The sequence below is a fragment of the Eupeodes corollae genome, chromosome 1 (genome assembly GCF_945859685.1).
Source record: "Eupeodes corollae chromosome 1, idEupCoro1.1, whole genome shotgun sequence".
Classification (NCBI taxonomy): domain Eukaryota; kingdom Metazoa; phylum Arthropoda; class Insecta; order Diptera; family Syrphidae; genus Eupeodes; species Eupeodes corollae.
The window spans coordinates 143765587-143790175 of record NC_079147.1 but is presented as its reverse complement, the minus strand read 5'-3'; the positions used below and the strand labels follow the sequence as shown (position 1 = coordinate 143790175).

At 38.6% G+C, this 24589-nt stretch overlaps 1 protein-coding gene and 1 long non-coding RNA gene across 2 annotated transcripts in view; one reads left to right on the top strand and one right to left on the bottom strand.

The window, feature by feature from the left end:
• LOC129943438 (nicotinamidase) overlaps positions 1-24589 on the top strand; it is a 195501-nt gene that overhangs the window by 75751 nt on the left and 95161 nt on the right. The gene's annotated exons all lie outside the window — the stretch shown is intronic.
• Positions 1184-1828, bottom strand: LOC129943440 (uncharacterized). The gene is made up of 2 exons (XR_008781246.1): positions 1371-1828; positions 1184-1303 (listed from the first exon to the last, which is right to left on the bottom strand). It is a non-coding gene; the product is annotated as an uncharacterized LOC129943440 (long non-coding RNA).

The window sequence follows — 24589 nt, the reverse complement described above, 5'->3', positions numbered from 1 at the left end:
TCTCATCTCAACAGTATTCGAAAAAGAATCATTGAAAGGATTCCTCGCTTAACCCTTTTTATCCAAGTTGTTATTTATAAGGAATTTTAAAAGTATGCAATCAATTATTGAATTTTAAGCACTTAAAAAATTTAGTCCGGCATTTTTGATAGAATTTGTTGAATTTACAAATAAATTTGTACCAATTTTTAAAAGTATTTATTGTAGATTATTAGTTTTGCAAAACAACCATTCATTTATTTTGTTCTTAAATTTGTACCAAATGTTAACAACAATATCATATCGTACCACATCATATTATGAAATAAGTGAAGTCAACCTTCGATCGTTCTCAAGATTTTTATAAAATTTGGTATGACGAGAAAATGATGGTTAATGCGTTGGACTGTCGTGCAAGAGACCTTGGGTTCAATCCCTGCGTGTGCCAGAAAATTAATTTTCGCGAGTACTGCCTCTTGCGAGGAATTGACAATTTCTTCAAGAGTAATTCTTGTCATGAAAACGTGCCTTCTCAAATTAGCCGTTTGGATTCGTCCTTGTAAGTCACTAGGCCCTGATTCACAACGGACTGTTGCGCCACCCAATTTATTTATATATTTATGACGAGAAAATGTACAATATAGATTCGCATTGAAGTCCATAGCATATTTAGTCAGACGGATATTCGACCTTACTTAAATCTTTCACACTTTTTAAATTACTGCAGTAAGACATTTTGCCCATTTTGATATTATTATTATTATATATTTGAAGTCGATGAGAGAGAGAAAAATGATACCCCAGGCGTAAGAACTTCCCAACTAAGGAACGAACGAACAGACATGTACATATCTAAGGATCATTGAATCGAGATCAATTTGATAAATCGGACCCATTGATTTAGCTTACTATTTGAAGTCAATATACATATATTCGTAATACTTATCCGCCAGTTATAGGCATCATTGGTTTTCATCATTGAAATTTGTTTAAGGTTGGTTATAGCTTTCATTGAACTTCATTTGACTCTCTCGAAACAAAATGTTCAATGATGAAAACCAAAGACAGCTATAACTAGCCCCGTAAAGCTCATCCTTTTTATATATGTTGGAGTTCCAGTTGCAAGTTATAGGAGTCTACAATTTGCTACTATCATATTATATGCTGCTACTTGAAGTAAAAAAAAACACCAAACAAATCGAAATATGGTTCGCATTACTTTATTCAAAAATAAGTAAGAACTTCTTGGAGAGTACGTACCCAATTTAACCTAAGCAAAGAGTTAAATCGACTAAGCTTCCGCTTGCGTCCTTGCATTGTTCGCCTATATCAAGTGATGAAAAAAAGATTTAGTGTTTTTGTTTTAGTAAAGTATGGCGCTTTATAGTTACCTAATCCTAAAACACTAAGGTTGACTTGTACACCATCTTTATAACATTTACATTGATCCAATGCTGCATTTGAAAAGGCAACCATTGCGAATAGAACGATCAACATCAACTTGAATGCGTACATTTTTTGAAATTTACAGTAGAAACTTTCTAAAGAGAAGAACAATTAACTATAATTAATTTCAAGCGATGTCTCTCGCTTTTATTCTGCAAAAATTTCCAAATTTCCAAATTATACAATCGCAAAACGTGAAAACAAATAATATTAATTTTATTTACACATTATTTTATTAACAATTGTGTCGCTTCGCTGTCGACACATTAGATAATGTATTATTTTAGTGATTTGTTTGTTTAAAAAAACGTGTAGATTTTAATACCTAGATTTATAGCCTTGTTGTGATAAAACCCAAGTTACCTAAATGAAATGCATTTATCTTTTTATTGTATTGTCGAAAAAAATGTTGGCTAAAATTGTGTGTAGAGGTTGTTTCAAGGTGAGAGGTAGATACGGCTTATTTTAAAAGTGTGTCTCAAAAAGCCTGTTGAATAAAGCCATTTTTAAGTAGTATTTCAACTTAGGTCAAAAAATCGGCGTTAGATATATATTTCTAAGACACACCAGAATATATTAAATAGAACTTAGGCCTAGTGACTTACAACCCTCAACTATTGTTGTGTGCGAGTCATGTCAAAAATGGAGAAGACCTACAGTTTTATGCCGAATCCGAACGGCTAATTTGGGAAAGCACTTTTCATGACAAGAATTACTCTTGGAGGTTTTGTCAATGTCTCGCCAGAGGCAGTACCAGTAAAAAAAACTTTAGGCTTCACGGGTTGTATTGTGGTAACATAACACAATCTAGATCAATTATCGGTCAGATTCTTAATTTGAAATATATGGATTGTAAATACATTGTTATATTTTCGTTATTAACAAAAATGAGTGGAGTTCAGTTTGTAACTCAAAGACAATTAGTTCTTTTATTTTAGTACGAGATCCGCAGATAATGACTGATGTTTTATCAAAGATATTATTGTAATAACAGTTTGTGCTTGGTTTGCCTAGCTATAATCTAGACATAAGACATTAAGCCATGACATATGAATGGAAGCAAAGAAGGGCTGCCTACTTATATCCTGAAGATGGTCTGAGTAAATATACCCTCATATGTTATTTAATTGATTTGTCAAACGAAAAGCTATTTAATTATATTTTAAAGACACGCAATATCGGACAAATTAAGAACCCAAATTTGGTTTTGATGGTTTTCAACCCGGTTGATCACGGTGGGATTAGAAGATCCACACGACCCACGCAAAAGTAATAATAATTAGAATCAAACACAAAATCTTACCCACAAGAACCAACATGAAACTGTTAATATCTGCACTTTTAATGTTAGAACACTTATCTTGGATGAAGACCAGGAAGAGCCAAGAGTTAAGAAAATAAAATGGTACGATGATCTCACCAAATGTTAAAACAAAAATATTAAATATAACTATTTCTGATGAACAAAATAGAAACAATAAGAGACAAATATATGATTAAGAACATTTATTTGTATAGTGACCGGAAAATAGTAAGAACAGAAATAATAATAAACGTCGAAAAGAAACCCACAGATAGATTATATACCAACAATTATTTCCGAACAAAAAATACTGCACTATAACCAAATACAAACAACAAAGATCAGCAAATTATCAACATCAAAACGAGACATACAACAGGTATGTCAATACGACCATCAAAAGCTCAGCTAAACTATCAACTATGAACACTATAACATCAAAAGATAAAATATCTGGCGGAATAAATTCAAGAAGAGTTCCTCACGAGCTCTATGATCAGAAGAGGAGAGAGATCCACCGACTTCTCAGAACGAAAAAATAGAGAGAATTAGAAGCGTGGGGTCGAAGATGTTGAACGGCTTAAAAACAAAAATTAAGTTCGGAAGTTGTATGAACAGGCGAAATTCACGAATTCATAAACTTAGAGCCGAAGTCTGCAAAGACGAAATTGGAAACATCATATAGTGGAACCACAGTCAACGCAACGCAACCCAACAGTGTGTAACAGGAAAGTTGACAGTAGATAAAATATTCACAATTCAGCAGATCCTGAAGAAGCTCTCTTTCTAGCAACCAAAGTTTCGCCCTTATCATACCCTTCCTGCTATACTTTAAGTAAATCATACGTGATATCTAGCTAACCAGGGGTGGATCAGTACACAGATTTTTACTAAGGCATAACACTAGTTGAAATCTGTTATTGAAAAGATTAAATAGGATTCTAGTTAAAGCATTTATTATAGGTAATTGTCCGAATTGTGTTTTGTTAGTTTTAAATTTTGGAATGTTTGGTGAATTCAGAGTGGTTTAGAAAGAATTTCACATTGAGACACACAGGCCAGCTGTTTTATCATTGAGTGAAACTCCAATAGGTAAAGATTCTGATTACTTGGAATCACCGTGGATTAGCTGTATGTATAACAAATATATAATAACATATTGTGGTATATCAACTTATACCACAATATGGTGTGTGCTCTAAACAAACTATAACTTCTTCTGGTTAAAATTCTTGGTAAATAAGTCCAATCCTGGACAGAAGTTCAAGTTTTAACGAATTTGATTATCTTTCCAACTCCATTCAAAAAATTAATTGGTCAATTTAATGTACATAACTCTTCTTGATTTCTGGCCAGACAACAATCGAAGGTGTAATTTCAATTAACTCAGCTTGTTTAGGAGCCAACTCGAATTCCTGATGCTGCAGGTCAATCCGCCAACACTCTAGACTTGTTTTTTACCTCTCATCCTAATAAATTCACAATCAAATCAGACCACTCTAGCGTATCCGCAAATTTCTTATGTCAAACAACTCAGTTAAAGAAAAAACTCCTATGAGAACCGTTTGACAGTATTAGCACACGGGAAGGTCTCAATGAATTCTTCAGCAACTTTAACTGGTCACTATGCTTCCTCCATACCGATGTGGATTTGGTTTTTGTTATTATTTTATTTGCAAAGGCTGGAAATTTCAGGGTAGATTATTTTAATATTCGTGGGCTTATAGCGAATTTTCTTTCGGTGTACTTCCATACTGCTTTAAACAGGCCAGCTGTATTGGCACTAAGTGAAACCCAAGTGGGTGAGGATTCCGATCCCACTGAATTCTTTATTTAAGGGTATAACTTGGTGCCATTATTCTTTTCCCACCATGGTCTCGCCATATACATAAGGAATGATGTTGCTTATCAGTTTTTGGTAGGTCGAGCAGAAAACACTCTTGACTTGTTTCTTACCTCTGACCCTGGTAAGTACAATATTAGTGTTCCATCTCCTCAAGGCACATCTGACCATTGTGTCATATCAGCAAATTTCTAGTGTAAAAACTCTCCAGTTAAAGAAAGAGCTCCTAAGAGAACCGTTTGGCAATACGAGAAAGCCAACTGGGACCGGTCTCAATAATTACTTCAGGATCTTTAACTGGTCACTATGCTTCCTCGAAATTGACGTTGACGCCAGCGCTGATATAATCACAAGTTTGATTCTCCTGGGAATGAGAACTTTTATCCGAAATAGGGTTAAAAGCATCAGATCTAAGTCATTAGGGTCAAGAAGATAAGTTTCCGTTGTTTTAAAGCCAATCCAACTGAGGAAAACCGGAATAAGTTCAAGCAAGCCAGGAAGACCTGCAACGCCCATATTCGACGGACCAAATTTGTACATGATCAAAAATTACGGCAAAAAATACTGCAATGTCCCAAAGGCAGTAAAAATGTTTGGTCATTTGTAAAAAACCATGAGAAATTCTTCCTCTTCCTCGGTTCCTACGCTCGTTGTGAATGACACTCCATTTGTTAGCTCCTTAGAGAAAGCAAATCTCTTTGCTAGGCAGTTCGCCGCAAATTCAACGCTGCCAGTGAGTGTTATGACTCCACCTGGGGCAAATCTTTTTTCGCACTCGTACTGTAGCGAAAGTCCTAAAAGATCTTAACATACATACATCTGCTGGTCCGGATGTTATCCCCGCTATTGTTCTGAAGAGGTGTTCTTCATCGCTGGCAAAACCACTGAGTAAGCTTTTTCATCTGTCCTACTCCTTAGGTCTAGTTCTGAGCGGATGGAAAACCGCTTTTGTCCAGCCTATTCTCAAAAAAGGCGAATCTTCCTCACCGTCTAATTACAGACCGATTGCACTTACGTCCCTTCTTTCCAAGGTCATGGAAACGCTGATTAATTATCAGGTCAAGAAATATCTTGAAGAACGGAAGCTTCTTAATGACCGACATTATGGCTCATCTCACCGAAGAGTGGAACAAATCTTTATATAGTTTTGGAGAAAGTTAGATTATTGCACTAGATACTTCAAAAGCATTTGATAGGGTTTGGCATCAGGCTCTCTTATCGAAAATGCGTGCTTTCGGTTTTCATGAATCCCTCCTTCATTGGATAAGAGACCGCGTGGAATTTAATGCTTCGAAAACGCAATGGTGTCTTGTATCGTTAAAGCGAAATATACCCCCCCTGCCATTATCCATAAATGGCACTTGCATCGAGGAAACTGAACATCTCGATATTTTCGGTATGTGTATCACCAACCACCTTTTATGGAATGATCACATACGCGATGTCGCCAAAAATGCCGCAAGATGTTTGGGTTTTCTAAGGCGATGCAAGAAGTTTTTCTCCCCCTCTGATCTGGCTGTTATTTACAAGACTTATATACGTCCCAAGCTTGAGTATAACTCCCATATCTGGGCTGGTGCTCCTGCAACTTACTTAAGCCTCTTGGACAGTATTGAACGTAGAGCATTTAGACTGATTGGTGATATTACCATCATAAGATCATTTACGTCACTTGAACATCGTCGAAATGTTTCTTGTCTCACCCTCTTTTACCGTTATTTTAATGGTTTATGCTCTAGAGACATAGCCAGCTGCATTCCTCCCTTCCTTAAACAGTTCAACCGTAATACTCGCGCTTCTAGGAATGCTCATCAATATACCCTCGAGCCCAACTTCGGTCGTACTGTCAAGTACAAAGATTCGTTCTTTAGCCGTACTATGCGAATGTGGAATGAGTGTGCGCTTATTATAAAAAAAAACGCAGATATAGTTACAAATTTAATTCTTTGTGGAATCAGAAATTTTATCCCGAATAGGTTAAAATTTATCAAACCCAAAGAAAATTCCAGCTGTGAAGAGGTTATTAGGATCAAAGTTTAAAGTTTCCGCATTTAAAAACGGAATAAGTTCAAACAAGCTAGAAAGACCTGCAACAGTCATATTAGACTAACCAAATTTTTGTATACCAGACATTTTTTTATTCTTTTTATTTTTATTTATTCATCGAGCAGAGCAATAATGTCTCTTATAGACTAATAAAAGTACTTAACAATCAACAAATAACATACCTACAGAATTAAGGTAAAAATACTACAATGTACCGAAGGTAGTACCAATTTCTGGTCATTTGTAAAAATGTACATTCGTACGTTATCCTCGGTTCCAACGCTCGTCCATAATGACACTCCCTATGTAAGCTCGGTTGATAAATCCAATTTGTTTGCACAGAAAGCTGTTAACTCGACGCTTTCGGAGAACATCATGAGTCATCCTGTTCTTGAGAGCGTACAGGATTATATGAGGCGAATATTCTTTCGCACTCGCGCAGTTGCAGGAGTACTGAAAGACCTTGACATACACAAACCCGCTGGCCCGGATAGTATTCCCTTATTGTTCTCAAGAGCTGTTCTTCAACGCTGACAAAACCACTGCGTAAGGTTTTCTATCTTTCCTACTCTGCAGGCCTCTTTCCGAGCGGATGGAAGACAGCATTTGTCCAGCCTGTCCCTGAAAAATGCGAATCCTCCTCCCCCTCCAATGATCAGCTTGAGAAACGAAAGGTTCTTAATGACTGGCAGTACAACTTTTCTTGCAATTAAGATTATAAAACCGTTGACAAAGTCTGGCATCTTGCTGTTTTATCGAAAATGCATGCTTCCAAACTATGGAACGACAAAATATGATAACCTAAAAAAATATGAAAGAAAGGACTCTCTTGCTACAGGTATGGCGGTTCCCATAAATAACTGGCGTGATGGTTACTGAGTAGGACTATCATGGCACATGACACATTCCACATACCATTTGCGCCCGTGCAATCTAAAGTATTTTCACGAGCACATTGACAAATCCTCCAAGAGTAATTGTTATCATGAAAAGTGCTTTCTCAGATTAGCCGTTCGGATTCGGCATAAAACTGTACGTCGCCTCCATCTCTGTAAGTCACTAGGCCTTAGTTCTCAACGGACTGTTGCGCCACCTAATTTCATTGATATTCATTTCTGTTTTTTCTGTTTTTTCTATTTAATATATTCTGGTGTCTCTTAGAAATATATATCTAACGCCGATTTTTTGACCTGAGTTGAAATACTACTTAAAAATGGCTTTATTCAACAGGCTTTTTGAGACACACTTTCTTCATAATTTAAAAATAAGCCGTATCTACCTCTCACCTTGAAACAACCTCTACACACAATTTTAGTCAACATTTTTTTCGACAATACAATAAAAAGATAAATGCATTTCATTTAGGTAACTTGGGTTTTATCACAACAAGGCTATAAATCTAGGTATTAAAATCTACACGTTTTTTTAAACAAACAAATCACTAAAATAATACATTATCTAATGTGTCGACAGCGAAGCGACACAATTGTTAATAAAATAATGTGTAAATAAAATTAATATTATTTGTTTTCACGTTTTGCGATTTTATAATTTGGAAATTTGGAAATTTTTGCAGAATAAAAGCGAGAGACATCGCTTGAAATTAATTATAGTTAATTGTTCTTCTCTTTAGAAAGTTTCTACTGTAAATTTCAAAAAATGTACGCATTCAAGTTGATGTTGATCGTTCTATTCGCAATGGTTGCCTTTTCAAATGCAGCATTGGGACCCTGTAAATGTTATAAAGATGGTGTACAAGTCAGCCTTAGTGTTTTAGGATTAGGTAACTATAAAGCGCCATACTTTACTAAAACAAAAACACTAAATCTTTTTTTCATCACTTGATATAGGCGAACAATGCAAGGACGCAAGCGGAAGCTTAGTCGATTTAACTCTTTGCTTAGGTTAAATTGGGTACGTACTCTCCAAGAAGTTCTTACTTATTTTTGAATAAAGTAATGCGAACCATATTTCGATTTGTTTGGTGTTTTTTTTTACTTCAAGTAGCAGCATATAATATGATAGTAGCAAATTGTAGACTCCTATAACTTGCAACTGGAACTCCAACATATATAAAAAGGATGAGCTTTACGGGGCTAGTTATAGCTGTCTTTGGTTTTCATCATTGAACATTTTGTTTCGAGAGAGTCAAATGAGTTATGCCTGGCGTCAAGATGAAGTTGATGTAGGGTAGTAGATTTTTTCTATTAAAAAAATCCATTGTGAGTGGAACTTTTCTTTGAAATTGTTTTCAATGAACAGCTTGTTGATTTCACATTTCGAAGAAATGTTGAAGATCTTTTTTAAAAATAATAACAGTTTTTTATATTATCGTCATATAGAAGTTACATAGAATAACCTCGTTTGAACAGAAGTTCGTTGAAACCTGAGGTACACCAGAGTTAACAGTAAAACATTATGAATAACATTATATAACATGTTTTTGAGATATGAAGATATCCATGTTACAAATTTGTTGTTAAGGCTCATGTTTTGTGAGGTTCTGACAATCGTAAGGATACGGATAGAATGTCTGTATCTTCCTCAATGAGTTTTGTATCGTCGAGTAATATGTGTCCATCTGAGTTATTGGAGTCAGAAAAGTACAGAAGGCCACGGTGTTTGACATTGCATAATTGATTTAGTTCAAATGAAATTATTCCATCGATAACAGCGCAGTTAACAAAAGAAATATTTTTCAAGGTTTCTGTGAGTAAATAAGTTTTTAAGACCTTGTTGGTCTTTGTCCGGAGACTATTTACATTCTGGTTGTAAATTATTTGTAGCTGAGGCCGTCCGCGGGCGGCGGTCCTGAGCATTGTCAATAGTTTTTGAAAATGGTAAGAGTTGTTTTTTGATTCTCTATTTTGAAACACATACGTTACTATCCATGCATATGGTCTTTGGCATAGCGAAATTATAGGATTGTTTTTGGAATTTGATAAATGAGATTTTGTTCTTTTAATCAACTTTGTTTTCTTAATGTCACACCAACCCAAGTGCGGCTCCAGACATTTAACCATGATCACTTAAAAATGTTTATCAATGTTCTGTTAAGGATTTTTTAAATAGTATTATGTTTATACTAACCTTACATTTACCTATGAAAGCATTCCAAGATTCCAACAGCTTTATCTTTTTTTTTGTATATGAAAATCATAGTACTTCATTGTGGAAGTCGAGTAGGACGGCATCTAGATATTTTTTGTAGAACGACTAGTGGAGACATTTATTTTCAGCCATAAGAGTTACAAATGTTATAATTCGAAACAGTTAAATGAAGGGAAAGACTATAGTGAATTAACGGGATTCTGAGTGAATAAGGATAACACATTTTTTTCATGGAATACTCATATAATACTGGGTTATCTTTTTTGCGGTTTCAAAAGTAAACGTAAATAAAACACACATAAAATAAAGTATTTTGATGATATCTCTTTTTTTTGTGAAGTTTGAACGTTGAAATTCTGTGGGAAACGCGAATTGTTTTCGACCACTTTTTGACATATATTTGGCGTTAACTCAGCCATAACTAGACGAATTTTCTTTTTAAAGTGCTCAAGAGTTAAAGGTTTATCTGCATAAACACGGCCTTTCACGTAGCCCCACAAAAATAGTCCAGCGTTGTCAGATCGAATGATCTTAGGGCGGAAAAAATGTCTCATATTCGCTCGAGTTGTGTGGCATGTTGCCCCGTCTTATTGAAACCACATATTCTTCAAGTCGCATTTTTCAATAGCAAAAAAAAAGTCGCCGGTTATCATATGACCATAACGATCCAAATTGACCGTGACAGTCGTTCTATAGTATAGAATATAGTAGTACCCGTGACATGATGGTAAGTGCGATGGACTATTGTCGTTAATTGACTTAAGCGAGTGAAGAAGTGTACAATATTTTTTTTTTAATTTGCAATTTAAATTTAAAAGTGTTTGAGCATTTCCTAAGTTGTCATTGTACCACTGTTTAAATAAGTAGTCGGTAGCCTAGTGCAGGCGGCGGCACGCGGCGCGCGTCCGAACACAATGTTGAGGTAAAATTTACCACAACAAGTTTCACTAGCCTATCTCATATATATTTTAAGAGTTCAGTAGAATCCTGCTTTCCATCAGTCAGTGACCTGTTCTTGTATTGTATTTTGGAAAAGCAAACAAAATAGGTTTCAGTGGTAATGCGGTTGTGTGACAGAGGGTCCACATTTTCATTCAGTTTAGAAATTTGTGACGGGCGGTCACAAAATACACAATTGTGTGACGGATGAGTCACGAAGACGGCCTATTTAATGTGTGTGACAGGTGGTCCACACAAGGAGAAAACGAAAGTGTGCATCCTTTCTATAATTTGCACACCAAACTAAAATTAGTATGGCTTAATGCCCTACGTAAAGTGTCGGAATACTGAGTAAGGTCACCTTGCGATGTGTTTTTCCCTTTCCCTAAAATTGTCTGCACGAAAGTCTAAGGGTTTATAGTCTAAATTGCAAACTATGGGATTCTGCCTCTCAATCTTGGTTGAAAACGCTTTCCTCAAGTTATTAAACTGTTTGTGCTGGGGGATTTTATTCGCGAACTCTCGAAAATGTTTCCTTTAATTTTTAGACCAATTGGATTCGACGGATTAGAACTGAACTCGTCCATTAAGCCAAGGTTGGAGTTCAAATCACCAATGTGAAAGAGACATCCAGCTAAGCGGAACGCTAATAACAAAAAATGGAAGAAAAATCTAAAGGTGTGACGTCAGAACACGAAACATCAGCAGTTTTGAGAGTGTGAAGAAAATTAAATCTCTCGACTATGAAACTGCACGCTGGGACACATTAAAAAGGCACGACGGCATTTTACAAGGTACGAACTGCCAGAAGTTTGGCCATGCCAATGCCAACTGCAGTATGCAGTTGCGCTGTGTCAGGTGCTCAGAAACCCACAAAGAAAGAGAATGCAAGCTGGGGAATGAGCGGGTTGAGGATTTGACCCTGCTCAAGTGTGTCCTTTGTGGAAACCAAGGGCACCCGGCTAGCTATAAGGGTTGCCCTAAGGTCCAAGTTATGAAGCAAAAACAGGCCAGCCAAAAAGCAGAAAGAAGTCGAACAGTTCGACAGGCTCCAACACAAAAATTTGTAGATCCCAAATTTTCCTACGCCCAAATGGTGTCAGAGAATGGGAACACGAGACAGGCCACACCAACGGTTGCCATAAAGGTCCCTGTGCCTAAGGCACCAGAGGTGCAGCCTGTCATTGTAGCCTTGTTGTTGAGCATTCAAGGTCAACTAACAGGGCTGCAAAGTCAGATAAAGAAGCAAGGCAAAAGGGTAGATCATCTCTACTCTTTGTTGCCTGGCCTGTCGCAATTTAGACCATAATGGGCGCGCTGCCAGAGACGCGCCTTAAAGTCCTAGCTGTGAATGTAAATTCACTGATTAGGATTGAACGAAGAGCCAACATGTTCCAATTGTTTCAGACAACAGTCCCAATGTGTTTATGGCTAGCGAAACTAAGCTAGACCACAAACACAAATTGACTCATATAAAGTACAATATCGTAAGAAGAGACCGGCCCGACTCCACTCAAGGGGACGGTATCGCTCTCTCTTTATACGAAAAGGCATTAATTATAAAGTCATATACAACAATGAATTCCGAAAGCTCAAGACGCTAGAAGTTTGCGTTGTATGCATCTCTCTCTCTCAAGGGAAGCGGATGTATATGATTGCGGCTTATGCGGCTCATGCGGCTGGAGCTCCGCAGGTCACTTACTTTGCTTCAGAACTCGAGATTGGTTTTAGGGAACTAAAACTGAGCTTAGAAGAAAACTATTTCATCTTGGCCGTTGATTTGAACGCCAAACATGAAGATTAGGGAAATCAACACAGTAATCCCAGAGGTAACCATCTTTTTAATTTTATGAATCCTTACAGCGTTGAATATGGCGTCGACCTGCTGGCTACTGAAAAGCCATCGTATCCAAGAAGCGGCTCCTTTCTGGATATTTTGCTGTACGACACCAAACTGACAGTAACAGACAAAGTGGGTAATCACCCTCGAAACTGCTTACAGGCAGTCGAGTACGATAGTGATCACTGCGGACTAGCTGCTGTAATGCAGATTCCGAACGAACGCATGGAGTTAGAATAATACGTTGCAACGCATTCTTACAATTACAGTAAGATGCGTTGGCCTCGTTTCACCAACGCCCTAGCGAGAAAACACCAAACAAAATAAACCTGACAAATACAGAAATTGAACAAAACTTGCAACAGATGCACGAAATAGTAAAACGAACGATGGAACGGACAATACCAAAGTACAAGGAACGGGACCAAATGGACGCTTACAGAAACGCGACTATTGACGCACTGCGTTGGCACAAGAATGGCTTACAGACAAGACTCAAAAACTTATACAGACGACTTACAGACCCACATAACTTGGTGGTTACGACACTGAAGTCCTCAATAAAAAAATGTCAATCTGCTGATAAAGGAAAACTACAGGTTATCAATTAACAAGTACCGGGACCGTAAGACCCAGTTAGTTAATTCAGAGATATTCAGGAAAATATAATGACCTTCTGGTCTGAAACTCCAAAGAACTGAGGAAAACAGGGTGGTACTCAGGACAGCAAACAGATCCGGAAGAAGCCATCTTTGACTACGACTTTTACATAATTAAAGATCCGAAGGAAAAAGTGGAGGCGGTGGGATGTGCTTTCCAGCAAGTAAACAAGGTGAATATTAGCATTCGCCCCAACCACGACCTGCAAAACAGAGCCCTACTTAATCACTTTTGCCTTCGAAATAATATGACACAATGGTGATCTAAGAACCGCGGTTTCATGCGGTTCAATGACGATTCCTTGGCAAATGACATAATCGCCGAGCAAACGGGGCCAAGTCCCTTTTAAGTAACGAAGGTTGAACTTCAACTAATCTTCAACTCAATAAAAAACAAAAAGTCAGCAGGGATCGATGGTATATCCAACGTTGTACTAAAACATTTACCGATGGAAGCAATTGACATTTTAACCACACTCTTCAATAATGCACTGAATAATGCATATTATCCAGTTCTTTGGAAGACCGCTGTGGTTCATCCTCTCCCGAAAAAGAGGAAGGACAACTCCAACCCGTCAATCATCAGAAAAGTTTTCGAAAAGATCATCAACAGGGCTCTGACTAAGTGGGCTGCGGACAACAAAATAATTCCGGATGAACAGTTCGGGTTTAAGGCGGGTCATGACACAATTCATGCTGCATCTAAACTCGTTTCTGATATCCAATGGAATAAATCAAAACAACAATGCACAGGTGCTGTTCTGGTTGATTTGGAAAAGTCCTTTGACACCGTATGGTTAGAGGGTCTCTGTCTAAAACTGAGAAGGCTTGGAATAAGCAAGCCATTGTTGTATATACTTTATGATATGCTAACGGTAGAAAGTTTGTTGTCAAAAGGGGCAATGGAACTTCTACCACAACATTCTCTAGTAAAAATGGTCTTCAACAGGGAGCGGTGAATTCGCCGGTTCTCTTCAGCATTTACACCAGCGATCTGATAGGTAGTCTTACAAAAGCAATTGCGTACGCTGACGAACGGCCCGAAAGGTTGAGGTTATTAGAATTCTCTTGCTGATTTCGACAAGATTCAGCGATATTGCGACGACTATTTTTATTTTTAAATTTAAAACAAATTAATACAAATACTTCGATAATTTAAAGTATGGTCACAGAACATGAAGAGATTTGTCCACCCAACGGATCCGTTCATTACACCAAACATTTGTTCTCTAAAGTGGACACTACGTTAGATTATACCCCAAATTCTTTGAATCCTTACACCTTTCTAAGTTGGTCGCTAAATAAAGTGTGTAATTTAACTTTTTAGCCTCGCAGACCTGTTTGTATATTTTGTTAGCTTTCAGATATGCAGACTTAAAATGGTCTAAATTAATTCTTCTAAATAACTTAAGGAAAGCGAATAATTTTTTTCTGAGCCTCATACATTCGGAATCAAACAATTTATTTCTGGGTTGCAGCTGCTTGGGACTACTAATACGGAAAGCAGATGATCTAACAATTTCGCTTATTTGTTTTCCCAATTGGTGAATTGCAGAGAGGCTTGGTGTGGCAGCGACCCAAGCTGAAGGTTTAATATTTCTCGGAATCTCCCTCCCTCCTTGGGTATCCATTTAAGCCTTGGAACTTTTTCTAAGCATGGGCTATGTATTAATGCAAGAAGTTTGCATTCACCAGAATGTACTTAAGGCAGTCTCTTCAAATTTCTTCACAATTTTTCCAATTGCTTGCGTAGTTGGACAATAATTATGTAAACCATAATCTCCTCTTAAGACACATAGTCTGTGGCAGAATCATCATTTTTGTAGTAGGTTGCGATTCATTTTCGAAAGTGTCAGACTTTCAACAGTTTGAAATATGTCGAATTCCAGCGGTATACTTTTGAAACCGCAAAATGAAAGAATTATGTACCATAATCCTATACAAATTCTCCACAATTATTGTATGCAACGACGAAGGTTCAAATAGTAGACATGTGCATTCAAGAGGACACAAGCGTCCACAGATTTTTCTCAAAACCCACCTCTGTCTATCAACTCCTACTCTCACCTCCCCGCGGTGAACATCGGGTGCCTAGTACCTCAACTGGAGATTGGGTTCCAACCCCAGTGGCAAGTTGGTTTGGGCAGCAGTCGAGAGAGGGGCGAGAGGTATTTCCACTAAGGCATCTCTCCTTATCCAGGCGGCAGCATACGAATTCTCGAGATGGAATCAACGGTGGCGTCTACAGTTCCAGTAAGGCTGAACTACTTAGTGAACACCTTATAGGGCTTCTTTGACATAGTCGGAGCCAAGGCTTGTAAGTAGTGGTTTATCCGGCTCCCTTCCCTTGGAGTTATACTAAGGATCTGGCCCTCCAGGTTGGGGGTTGTGCCGTCGGGGTGATCTCCTGGCCACGTAAAAAATACGTTTAGTTGCGAAGCACCAACAAGCCTCGGATACGGACGGATTCACTGTTGACAACCCAAGCAAATGAAATAAGGACAACGTACTTCGGATCTAAACGTGGAACGTTAGGTCCGTGCAGCCAAACAATTAGCGGAAGCCCTAAACTGCTGCAAGGCAGATATAACAGCCATCAAAGAAGTGCGATGGGATGGACCGCGAAAACGTAAACTAAAAGACTGCGATGTATACTACGGCGACTTCTACCGAGAACAAAGACAGCGTCTATTTGGGTGTGGATTTGTTGTTGAAACTAGACTCAAGCAAAAAGTCTTGAGTTTCCACAGTGTGAGCGAACGCATCACGACAATCCGCATCAAGGCTATATTCGCCAACATAAGCCTAATATGCACACATGCCCAAACAGAGGAGAAAGATGAAGACACCTAAGACATATTTTTCGAGCTCTTGGACGCAACATATGAGCAGTGCACTGGCTATGACATTCAAATTGTCTTCAAAGATTTTAATGCCAGGCTAGGAAGAAAAGACACCACCTCCGACAACGGATTCAGGCTGGTCGATTTCGCTGCGGGGTGAGACATTCAGGTAGCTAGTACGCAGTTCACACATTTCAATATCCACAAGGAGACATGGAAATCTCCTGATCAATCAACCGTCAACCAGATTGACCACATTGCGATCGACGCACGACACTTCTCCAGTATACAGGATATCCGAACATTCCGAGAGGCCAACATTGACTCGGACCACTACCTCGTTGTAGCGAAGATACGGCTACGGAATCCCGGTCCAAGCTAAAACAAAGAAGTACTGTGAGAAGATTCGACGTTAGACGGCTACAATCGCAAGAGACTGGCATGTCCTTTTCCGATCGAGTCTCTAATAACATCTTAAGGAGTCCTCTGCTGCCTGCATTAAGCATTGAAAACCGGTGGCAACATTGCCTTGCAGCCATCAGAGATGACGGTAAGCGCACGCAGCGAAACAAGAGGCATACAAACCGGCTCTGCACAAAAGGACTAGAGCTGCTCGCGAGCTCTTCGAGCAGAAGAGGAGAGAAGAACACCGGCTTTTTAGATGGAAAAAAGAGAGCATTAGAAGAAAGCGATCGAGGAGATAGAGGAATGTCACTACAGGAATGAGGTTCGTAAATTTTACCAAGAGGTAAAAAAAAAACTCCCAAGGGTACCAGCCACGAACCGAAGCCTGTAAAGACGATCAGGGGAACATCGTAGTAGAACCGCAGTCGATGCTGAGAGTATGGAAAGATCACTTCTCAAAATTATATAACGGCGATGACGAACCGAATTCCGTTGTACAACCTCGGCAACTCAAATCAACAATTCCGCCTACCCGACCTTGACGAAGTGAAGATAGCTATATCTAAACTTAAGTCAAACAAAGCTGCTGGAGCTGACGGCCTCGCTGCCGAACTATTCAAAGCAGCAGGCGATGACTTGCTACGGAGCATGCACCAACTCATCTGCAAAATATGGTCGGAAGAAAGTATGCCTGATGAGTGGAATTTCAGCATAGTGTGCCCGATTCATAAGACAGGAGTCCCTCTTAACTACGGCAACTACAGAGGCATCATCCTCTCTGCCGTATTATGTGAACGTCTGAAGCCATTCGTCAACAACCTGATTGGTCCTTATCAGTGGGGCTTCAGACCAGGAAAGTCCACTATCGACCAAATATTCACGTGATGTCAGTGAAGCGTTTTTGAGAATTGCGACGTAAGCCAAGAAGATGGGTTTAGTGGTCAATGAGGGCAAGACTAAGTATATGCTGTCATCAAAAAAGGACACTGAACAACGACGTCTTGGACAAAATGTTACAATGGACAACTGTAACTTCGAGGTAGTTAAGGAATTTGTCTACCTATGCACCGCTATTAACACAGACAACGACACCAGCGCTGAAATCAAACGAAGAATAACTCTTGCAAATCGCTCCTTCTTTGGACTTAGAAGGCAATTGAGAAGTAAAGTCCTCTCTCGAGCATCTAAAATCACTATCTATAAGACACCCATCATCCCGATTTTCATTTATGGCACTGCGGCCTGGACCCTGTCAAAGAAAGATTAGAGTGTCTTAGGATGTTTCGAGAGAAAAATTCTTCGGGTGAATTTTTGTCCCGTATGTATAGATGGAGAATGGAGGAGAAGATATAACGACGAACTGTACGGGCTGTACAGCGACACTGATCTAGTTAACAGAATTAAAGTCCAACGGCTTAGGTTGCTAGGTCATGTAGAGCGGATGGACATCAACGCTCCAACCCGGAAGGTCTTCGAATCCAATCCCGAGGGACGTCGCAGTAGAGGAAGACCGTGACTCAAGTGGCGCACCCTGGTGGGAAAGGACCTCAACCAACTTGGCGTGCGAAATGGAGACAGCTAGCTAGGGACCGAGCTGGCTGGAGACGCATGTTGGTTGAGGACTAGGTCTTCTCGGACTGTAGCTCCATCATAATTTAGTAAGTAAGTAACGACGAATAACGCTTTCGACATCTCGTGAAGTTTTGAAAAAAATCGAGTCGACAGTTTTCTTTTATAAAAAATAAAAACATACCTTTTCAACAATTTTAGGTTATGGCTTCAAACTAATCAAAAATACTGTTTTCAACATTCTGCTCTCAAATATTTGCAAGCTTGAAAAATACAAAATCTACTGCTGTTTAAGCAGTATTTTGTGATCTTCCAAATCGGAGGCTTTTTATATTCAAAGATTGCAGGGTTTCGAGGTTTTACAAATGAATGGTTTGCATGATACTTAGAAAACAGAGAACAAAGAGTGAAATTCGAACGAATTATATTTGATTTAAAGATAATCGGTTAAGAAGTTCCACATGGATATGTTCTAGGACCAATTCTCATTTTGTTTCACATAAATTCATTGCTAAGGGTGCCTTTCAAAGGTGTATTGGCTACTTTTGCTGACGATGTGGGTTATAGCTTTAATGCAAATAGTAACCTCAATCTTAAAGCTTATATGAACTGTGACTTAAGTCTGTTTGTTGAGCATAATATAATCTAATCAAAAACCAATTCTTGAATAAACTTGTTGCTTCCCAAATTTTGTTTACGCTACAGAAAGCGAAACATTTAAATTTTTTAAACTGTACTGGTATGCCTTCCTCTAATACATTTTTTAATTCTTTGAGCTGTAGTGATGGTTGTTTTCGTTTAGGGTTTTTAAATTGATTGAAATTTTTAGGACTAGTCATTGATAATCTGAACCACATTACGACAATTTACTGAAATATCTTTCATTGGAAACTAAAATATGGGCTTTAATGTTTGGGAGACACATAAAAAATAAATAAATACATAAATTAGGTGGAGCAACAGTACGTGAAGAACAAGGGATTAATGACTTACAGCTCTCAACCAATCATGTGAGCGAGTAATTTTGTCAGAGAAGGAAGTGACCTACAGTTTATAGGCCGAATCCGAACGGTTTATTTGAGAAAGCACATTTCATGACAAGAATTATTCTTGGAGGATTTGTCAATGCCTCTCTATGAGCAGAAGAGGGGGAGGACCAACTTCTCAGAATGAAAATGAGAGAGCATGAGAAGCGTGCGGTTGAAGAGCAGGAATAAAGTTAGAACGTTTTATGAACAGGAGAAACAAAATTCAAATGTGCATAAACCTAGAACCGAAGGCTGCTAAGACGTAAAAGGAAACATCATAGTGGAATCGCAGCCAATGCTGAGGATATGGAAGGACCACTTCTGCAAACTGTATAACGGCGACAACGAACCGAATTCCGCTGCCAGGCAGGATGATCCATTCAACATAGACGCCGAAAGCCAACAATCCCGTCTTCCCGACTTAGACGAAGTAAAGATTGCAATATCTAAACTGAAGTCTAACAAAGCCGCTGGAGCAGCTGGACGAGCTCTTCAAAGCAGCTGGAGATAGTTTGGTTACGAGCATATAGCAACTTGTCAATAAGTTATGGTCGGAACAAAGTATGCCCAATGAATGGAACCTCAGTATTGTTTGCCCGATCCTGAAAAAAGAAGACCCTTTAAACTGCACCAATTAAAGATGCATCAGTCTACTTAACATCGCTTACAAAATCTTCTCTGTCGTAATATGTAAACGTCTAAAACCCATCGTCAACAACCTGATGTGTTTATAAGTGTGGTCTTAGACCAGGAAAGTCCATAGTCGAGCAAATATTCACATTACGACAGATCCTAGAAAAAACACTAAACAGCTCTGCTTTGTCACTGGTAGGTTTATGGTGGCAAATTTAACTTATTTCACATCATATGCCACTAACGTTTTAAAACAGCCAGCAGTTCTCACATTAAGCAAAACACTGATGGTTGGTCAAGACACAAATCATTTGGAGTTTGAATGTATCTTAGCCATTATTCTTTTTTCACCACGGTCTAGCCGTTCATGTTCGTAATGATGTTGCCTACCAGCTTTTACCACACTTTGGTCAGTGTTTTAATACAAATTTTAATTAGATATGGTTCAATTTTACTGTTCAAAGGCGGGTCATTCATACGTATTTTATTTATCGCAGACCAAGTCTGGATAGTAATTCGACTTCAAAAGAATTCGATGCACTGTCCAACTCTATCCAGAGAATTGTATTCTATTTTCCGCACAGTGAGACCATTGTTTTGGGTGATTTCAATGTTCACAATTCTTTGTGGCTGCGCTATTCTGGTTAGACGAACCCCGAAGGAAAGTCAGTTGGGAATTTTGCTGAGTTAAACCACCTAACTCAGTTAGTTGACGAGTCAAATCGGATTCCTATCGAATAGCATTCTGTAGTTCAACGCAGTAATATTTTTCTTATAGTCTTCGTCTGTTTTGGTTTTTGTTATTCTTTTATATGCAATGGCTGGAAATTTCAGGGTAGATTATTGTAATATTCGTGGGCTTAGAGCGAATTTTCTTTCTGTGTACTCCCATACTGCTTAAAACAGGCCAGCTGTTTTGGCACTAAGTGAAACCCAAGTGGGTGAGGATTCCGATCCCATTGAATTCTTTTTTCAAGGGTATAACTTGGTGCCATTATTATTTTCCCACCATGGTCTCGCCATATACATTAGGAATGATGTTGCTTATCAGTTTTTGCCACAATATGGTCTCTGCACCAATTCTTTTTTCAATTGTATTTGGTTTAAATTTTCCGCGAATAAGCAAATCATTCACTATTGCTTCCTTTATTGCCCCAATCTAGACATAGTGTCAACTTCTCGTGAATTTGGTGCTTTGTCTGATTCCATCCAAAGAATTGTTTGGTCCTATCCTCGCACTGAAATCGTTGTTACGGGCGATTTCAATGTACACAATTCTTCATGGCTTCAACATTCGGGCCAGTCAACACGAGAAGGAGTATGTGCTGAGATCTTCGCTGAGTTAAACCACCTAACTCAGCTGGTCAACGAGCCCACTCGAATATCAGACGTGGTAGGTCGAGCAGAAAACACTCTTGACTTGTTTCTTACCTCTGACCCTGGTAAGTACACTATTAGTGTTCTATCTCCTCTAGGCACATCTGACCATTGTGTCATATCAGCAAATTTCTAGTGTAAAAACTCTCCAGTTAAAGAAAGAGCTCCTAAGAGAACCGTTTGGCAATACGAGAAAGCCAACTGGGACGGTCTCAATAATTACTTCAGGATCTTTAACTGGTCACTATGCTTCCTCGATAGTGACGTTGACGCCAGCGCTGATATGATCACAAGTTTGATTCTCCTGGGAATGAGAACTTTTATCCCAAATAGGGTTTAAAGCATCAGACCTAAGGAAAACGCATGGTTCGATGCGAGCTGTAAAGAGGTTATTAGGGTTAAGAAGGTAAGTTTCCGTTGTTTTAAAGACAATCCAACTGAGGAAAACCGGAATAAGTTCAAACAAGCCAGGAAGGCCTCCAACGCCCATATTCGACGGCCAAATTTTTACATGACCAAAAATTACGGCAAAAAATACTGCAATGTCCCAAAGGCAGTAAAAATGTTTGGTCATTTGTAAAAAACCATGAGAAATACTTCCTCTTCCCCGGTTCCTACGCTCGTTGTGAATGACACTCCATTTGTTAGCTCTTTAGAGAAAGCAAATCTTTTTCCTAGGCAGTTCGCCGCAAATTCAATGCTGCCAGTGAGTGTTATGACTCCGCCTGTACTTGATCGAGTTAATGATTCTATGGGGCAAATCTTTTTTCGCACTCGTACTATAGCGAGAATCCTAAAAGATCTTAACATACATACATCTGCTGGTCCGGATGGTATCCCCGCTATTGTTCTGAAGAGGTGTTCTTCATCGCTGGCAAAACCACTGAGTAAGCTTTTTCATCTGTCCTACTCCTTAGGTCTAGTTCTGAGCGGATGGAAAACCGCATTTGTCCAGCCTATTCCCAAAAAAGGCAAATCTTCCTCACCGTCTAATTATCGACCGATTGCACTTACGTCCCTTCTTTCCAAGGTCATGGAAACGCTGATTAATTATCAGCTCAAGAAATATCTTGAAGAACGGTAGCTTCTTAATGACCGACAGTATGGCTTTCGTAGCAATAGGTCCACTGGTGATCTCATGGTTCATCTCACCGAGCAGTGGAACAAATTTTTACACAGTTTTGGAGAAAGTAAAATTAGTGCACTAGATATTTCAAAAGCATTTGATAGGGTTTGGCATCAGGCTCTCTTATCGAAAATGCGTGCTTTCGGTTTGCATGAATCCCTCCTTCATTGGATTAGTAATTACCTTTCGAATCGTTCAATACAAGTTGTATTGGATGGATTCAAGTCTGAAAAATACAAAATAAATGCTGGTGTGTCCCAGGGCTCTGTTTTATCTCCAACATTCTTTCTCATTTTTATTAATGATCTCCTGTCTGCAACATCTAATCCAATACATTGTTTCGCTGACGATAGTACTCTTAGCTTTTCATATTCGTTTTCCGATTCACACCCCTCTTCTTCGGATGTGGAAGTGCAACGACAAAATATGATAAGTTCATTAAATTCCGACCTAAACAGCATTGCACAATGGGGAATAAGAAACCGCGTGGAATTTAATGCTTCGAAAACGCAATGCTGTCTTGTATCGTTAAAGCAAAATATACCCCCCCTGTCATTATCCATAAATGGCACTTGCATCGAGGAAACTGAACATCTCGATATTTTCGGTATGTGTATCACCAACCACCTTTTGTGGAACGATCACATACGCGATATCGCCAAAAATGCAGCAAGATGTTTGTGTTTTCTAAGGCGATGCAAGAAGATTTTCTCCCTCTCTGATCTGGCTGTTATTTACAAGACTTCGCATCCCAAGCTTGAGTATAACTCCCATATCAGGGCTGGTGCTCCTGCAAGTTACTTAAGCCTCTTGGACAGTATTAAACGTAGAGCATTTAGACTGATTGGGATATTACCATCATAAGATCATTTACGTCACTTGAACATCGTCGAAATGTTTCTTGTCTCACCCTCTTTTACCGTTATTTTAATGGTTTATGCTCTAGAAACATAGCCAGCTGCATTCCTCCCTTCTTTAAACAGTTCAACCGTAATACTCGCGCTTCTAGGAATGCTCATCAATATACCCTCGAGCCCAACTTCGGTCGTACTGTCAAGTACAAAGATTCGTTCTTTAGCCGTACTATGCGAATGTGGAATGCCTTGCCACACTCTGTCTTTCCCAGCTATTGCAATATTCAGGAATTCAAAACCAATGCGCACCGACATCTCCTTTCAAATCTTCTCTCCCTTTCCTAGTGCTCACACTGTGTCTACAAAATAAGGGTAAAATATCCCTCTGAGTGTGCGCTTATTATAAAAAAAAAAATTCCTGACATTGCAGGGCAATCCACCAACACTCTAGACTTGTTTCTTGATTCTTAACCTAAAAAATATACGGTTAGTGTATTATTGCCTCTGGGCACATCAGACCATTGTGTCATATATGCAAATTTGTCATGCCAAAAAAAAAACAGTTAAAGTTGAAACCCCTACGAGAATCGTATGGCAATATAAGAAAGCCAACTGGAAAGGTCTCAATGACTTCTTCAGGAACTTTAACTGGTCACAAATTCTTTGTTTAATGAGGAATTTCATCTCGAATAGGGTAAAATATATCAAACTTAGAAAAAACTTCTGGTGTGATTCAAGCTGTAAGTTTCCAGAATTACAAAGCCAACCCCCTGAGGAAAAACAGAATAAGTGATCTCATGGAAATAGCCAGTTGCATTCCTCCTCTCAAACTATACAACCGTAATCCTAAAAAAAAGTTTATAGTATAATGCTCATTAGAGATTTGCTCTGTTAAAGTATAAAGTGTCCATCACTTCTGGCACTAATTCCTATTTATGTTCTAGGTAAAACGCTGAGGGGCAAGATTTTGTAGGTCCCAATGCTAAAGCTAAAAAGTTGGAAAGCATTTCGTTCAATGAAACTTCAGACTTTACAGTGTAAACCTTGGCAAAACATAACTTATTTTCGGTTTACTGGTAATAACTTGAAGACTATTTATCATAGTCTTACTCCTTTGTTCTTTCGTAATACTACTTAGGTTGGAAGAACATTTTGACTATGCGGTTTCTCTCCTCACACAAACCACTTCTTATAAATAAAAATGATATTTGTCTTTTTTCTCCATACACCATAATACTCCACGCCAAAGTTCTTCATGGTGAACCGAAAAGATTGATATTTAACACCATTGTCATTTATTCTTGCATTGTCACATTGTGTTTTTTGTCGTGTCGCTTCGTCGCGATGTCTATGATTTTGATATAGCCTGTTCCCCTGTTCTCTGTTGATGATGACAAATGACAAAGAAAAATGGCAAATATCCGCGGGCGGCATATCCTATTCTCACGAAAAGGATTTCCTTCTTCCTATTACCTACTTATCTACGGTACCTATACCTTTCACAATATTCACACTTGACACAATACATTGTTTTCTTTTAGTTTAAGTAGATAAATAATTGATTCAATTTATTAACGGTGCGATGATG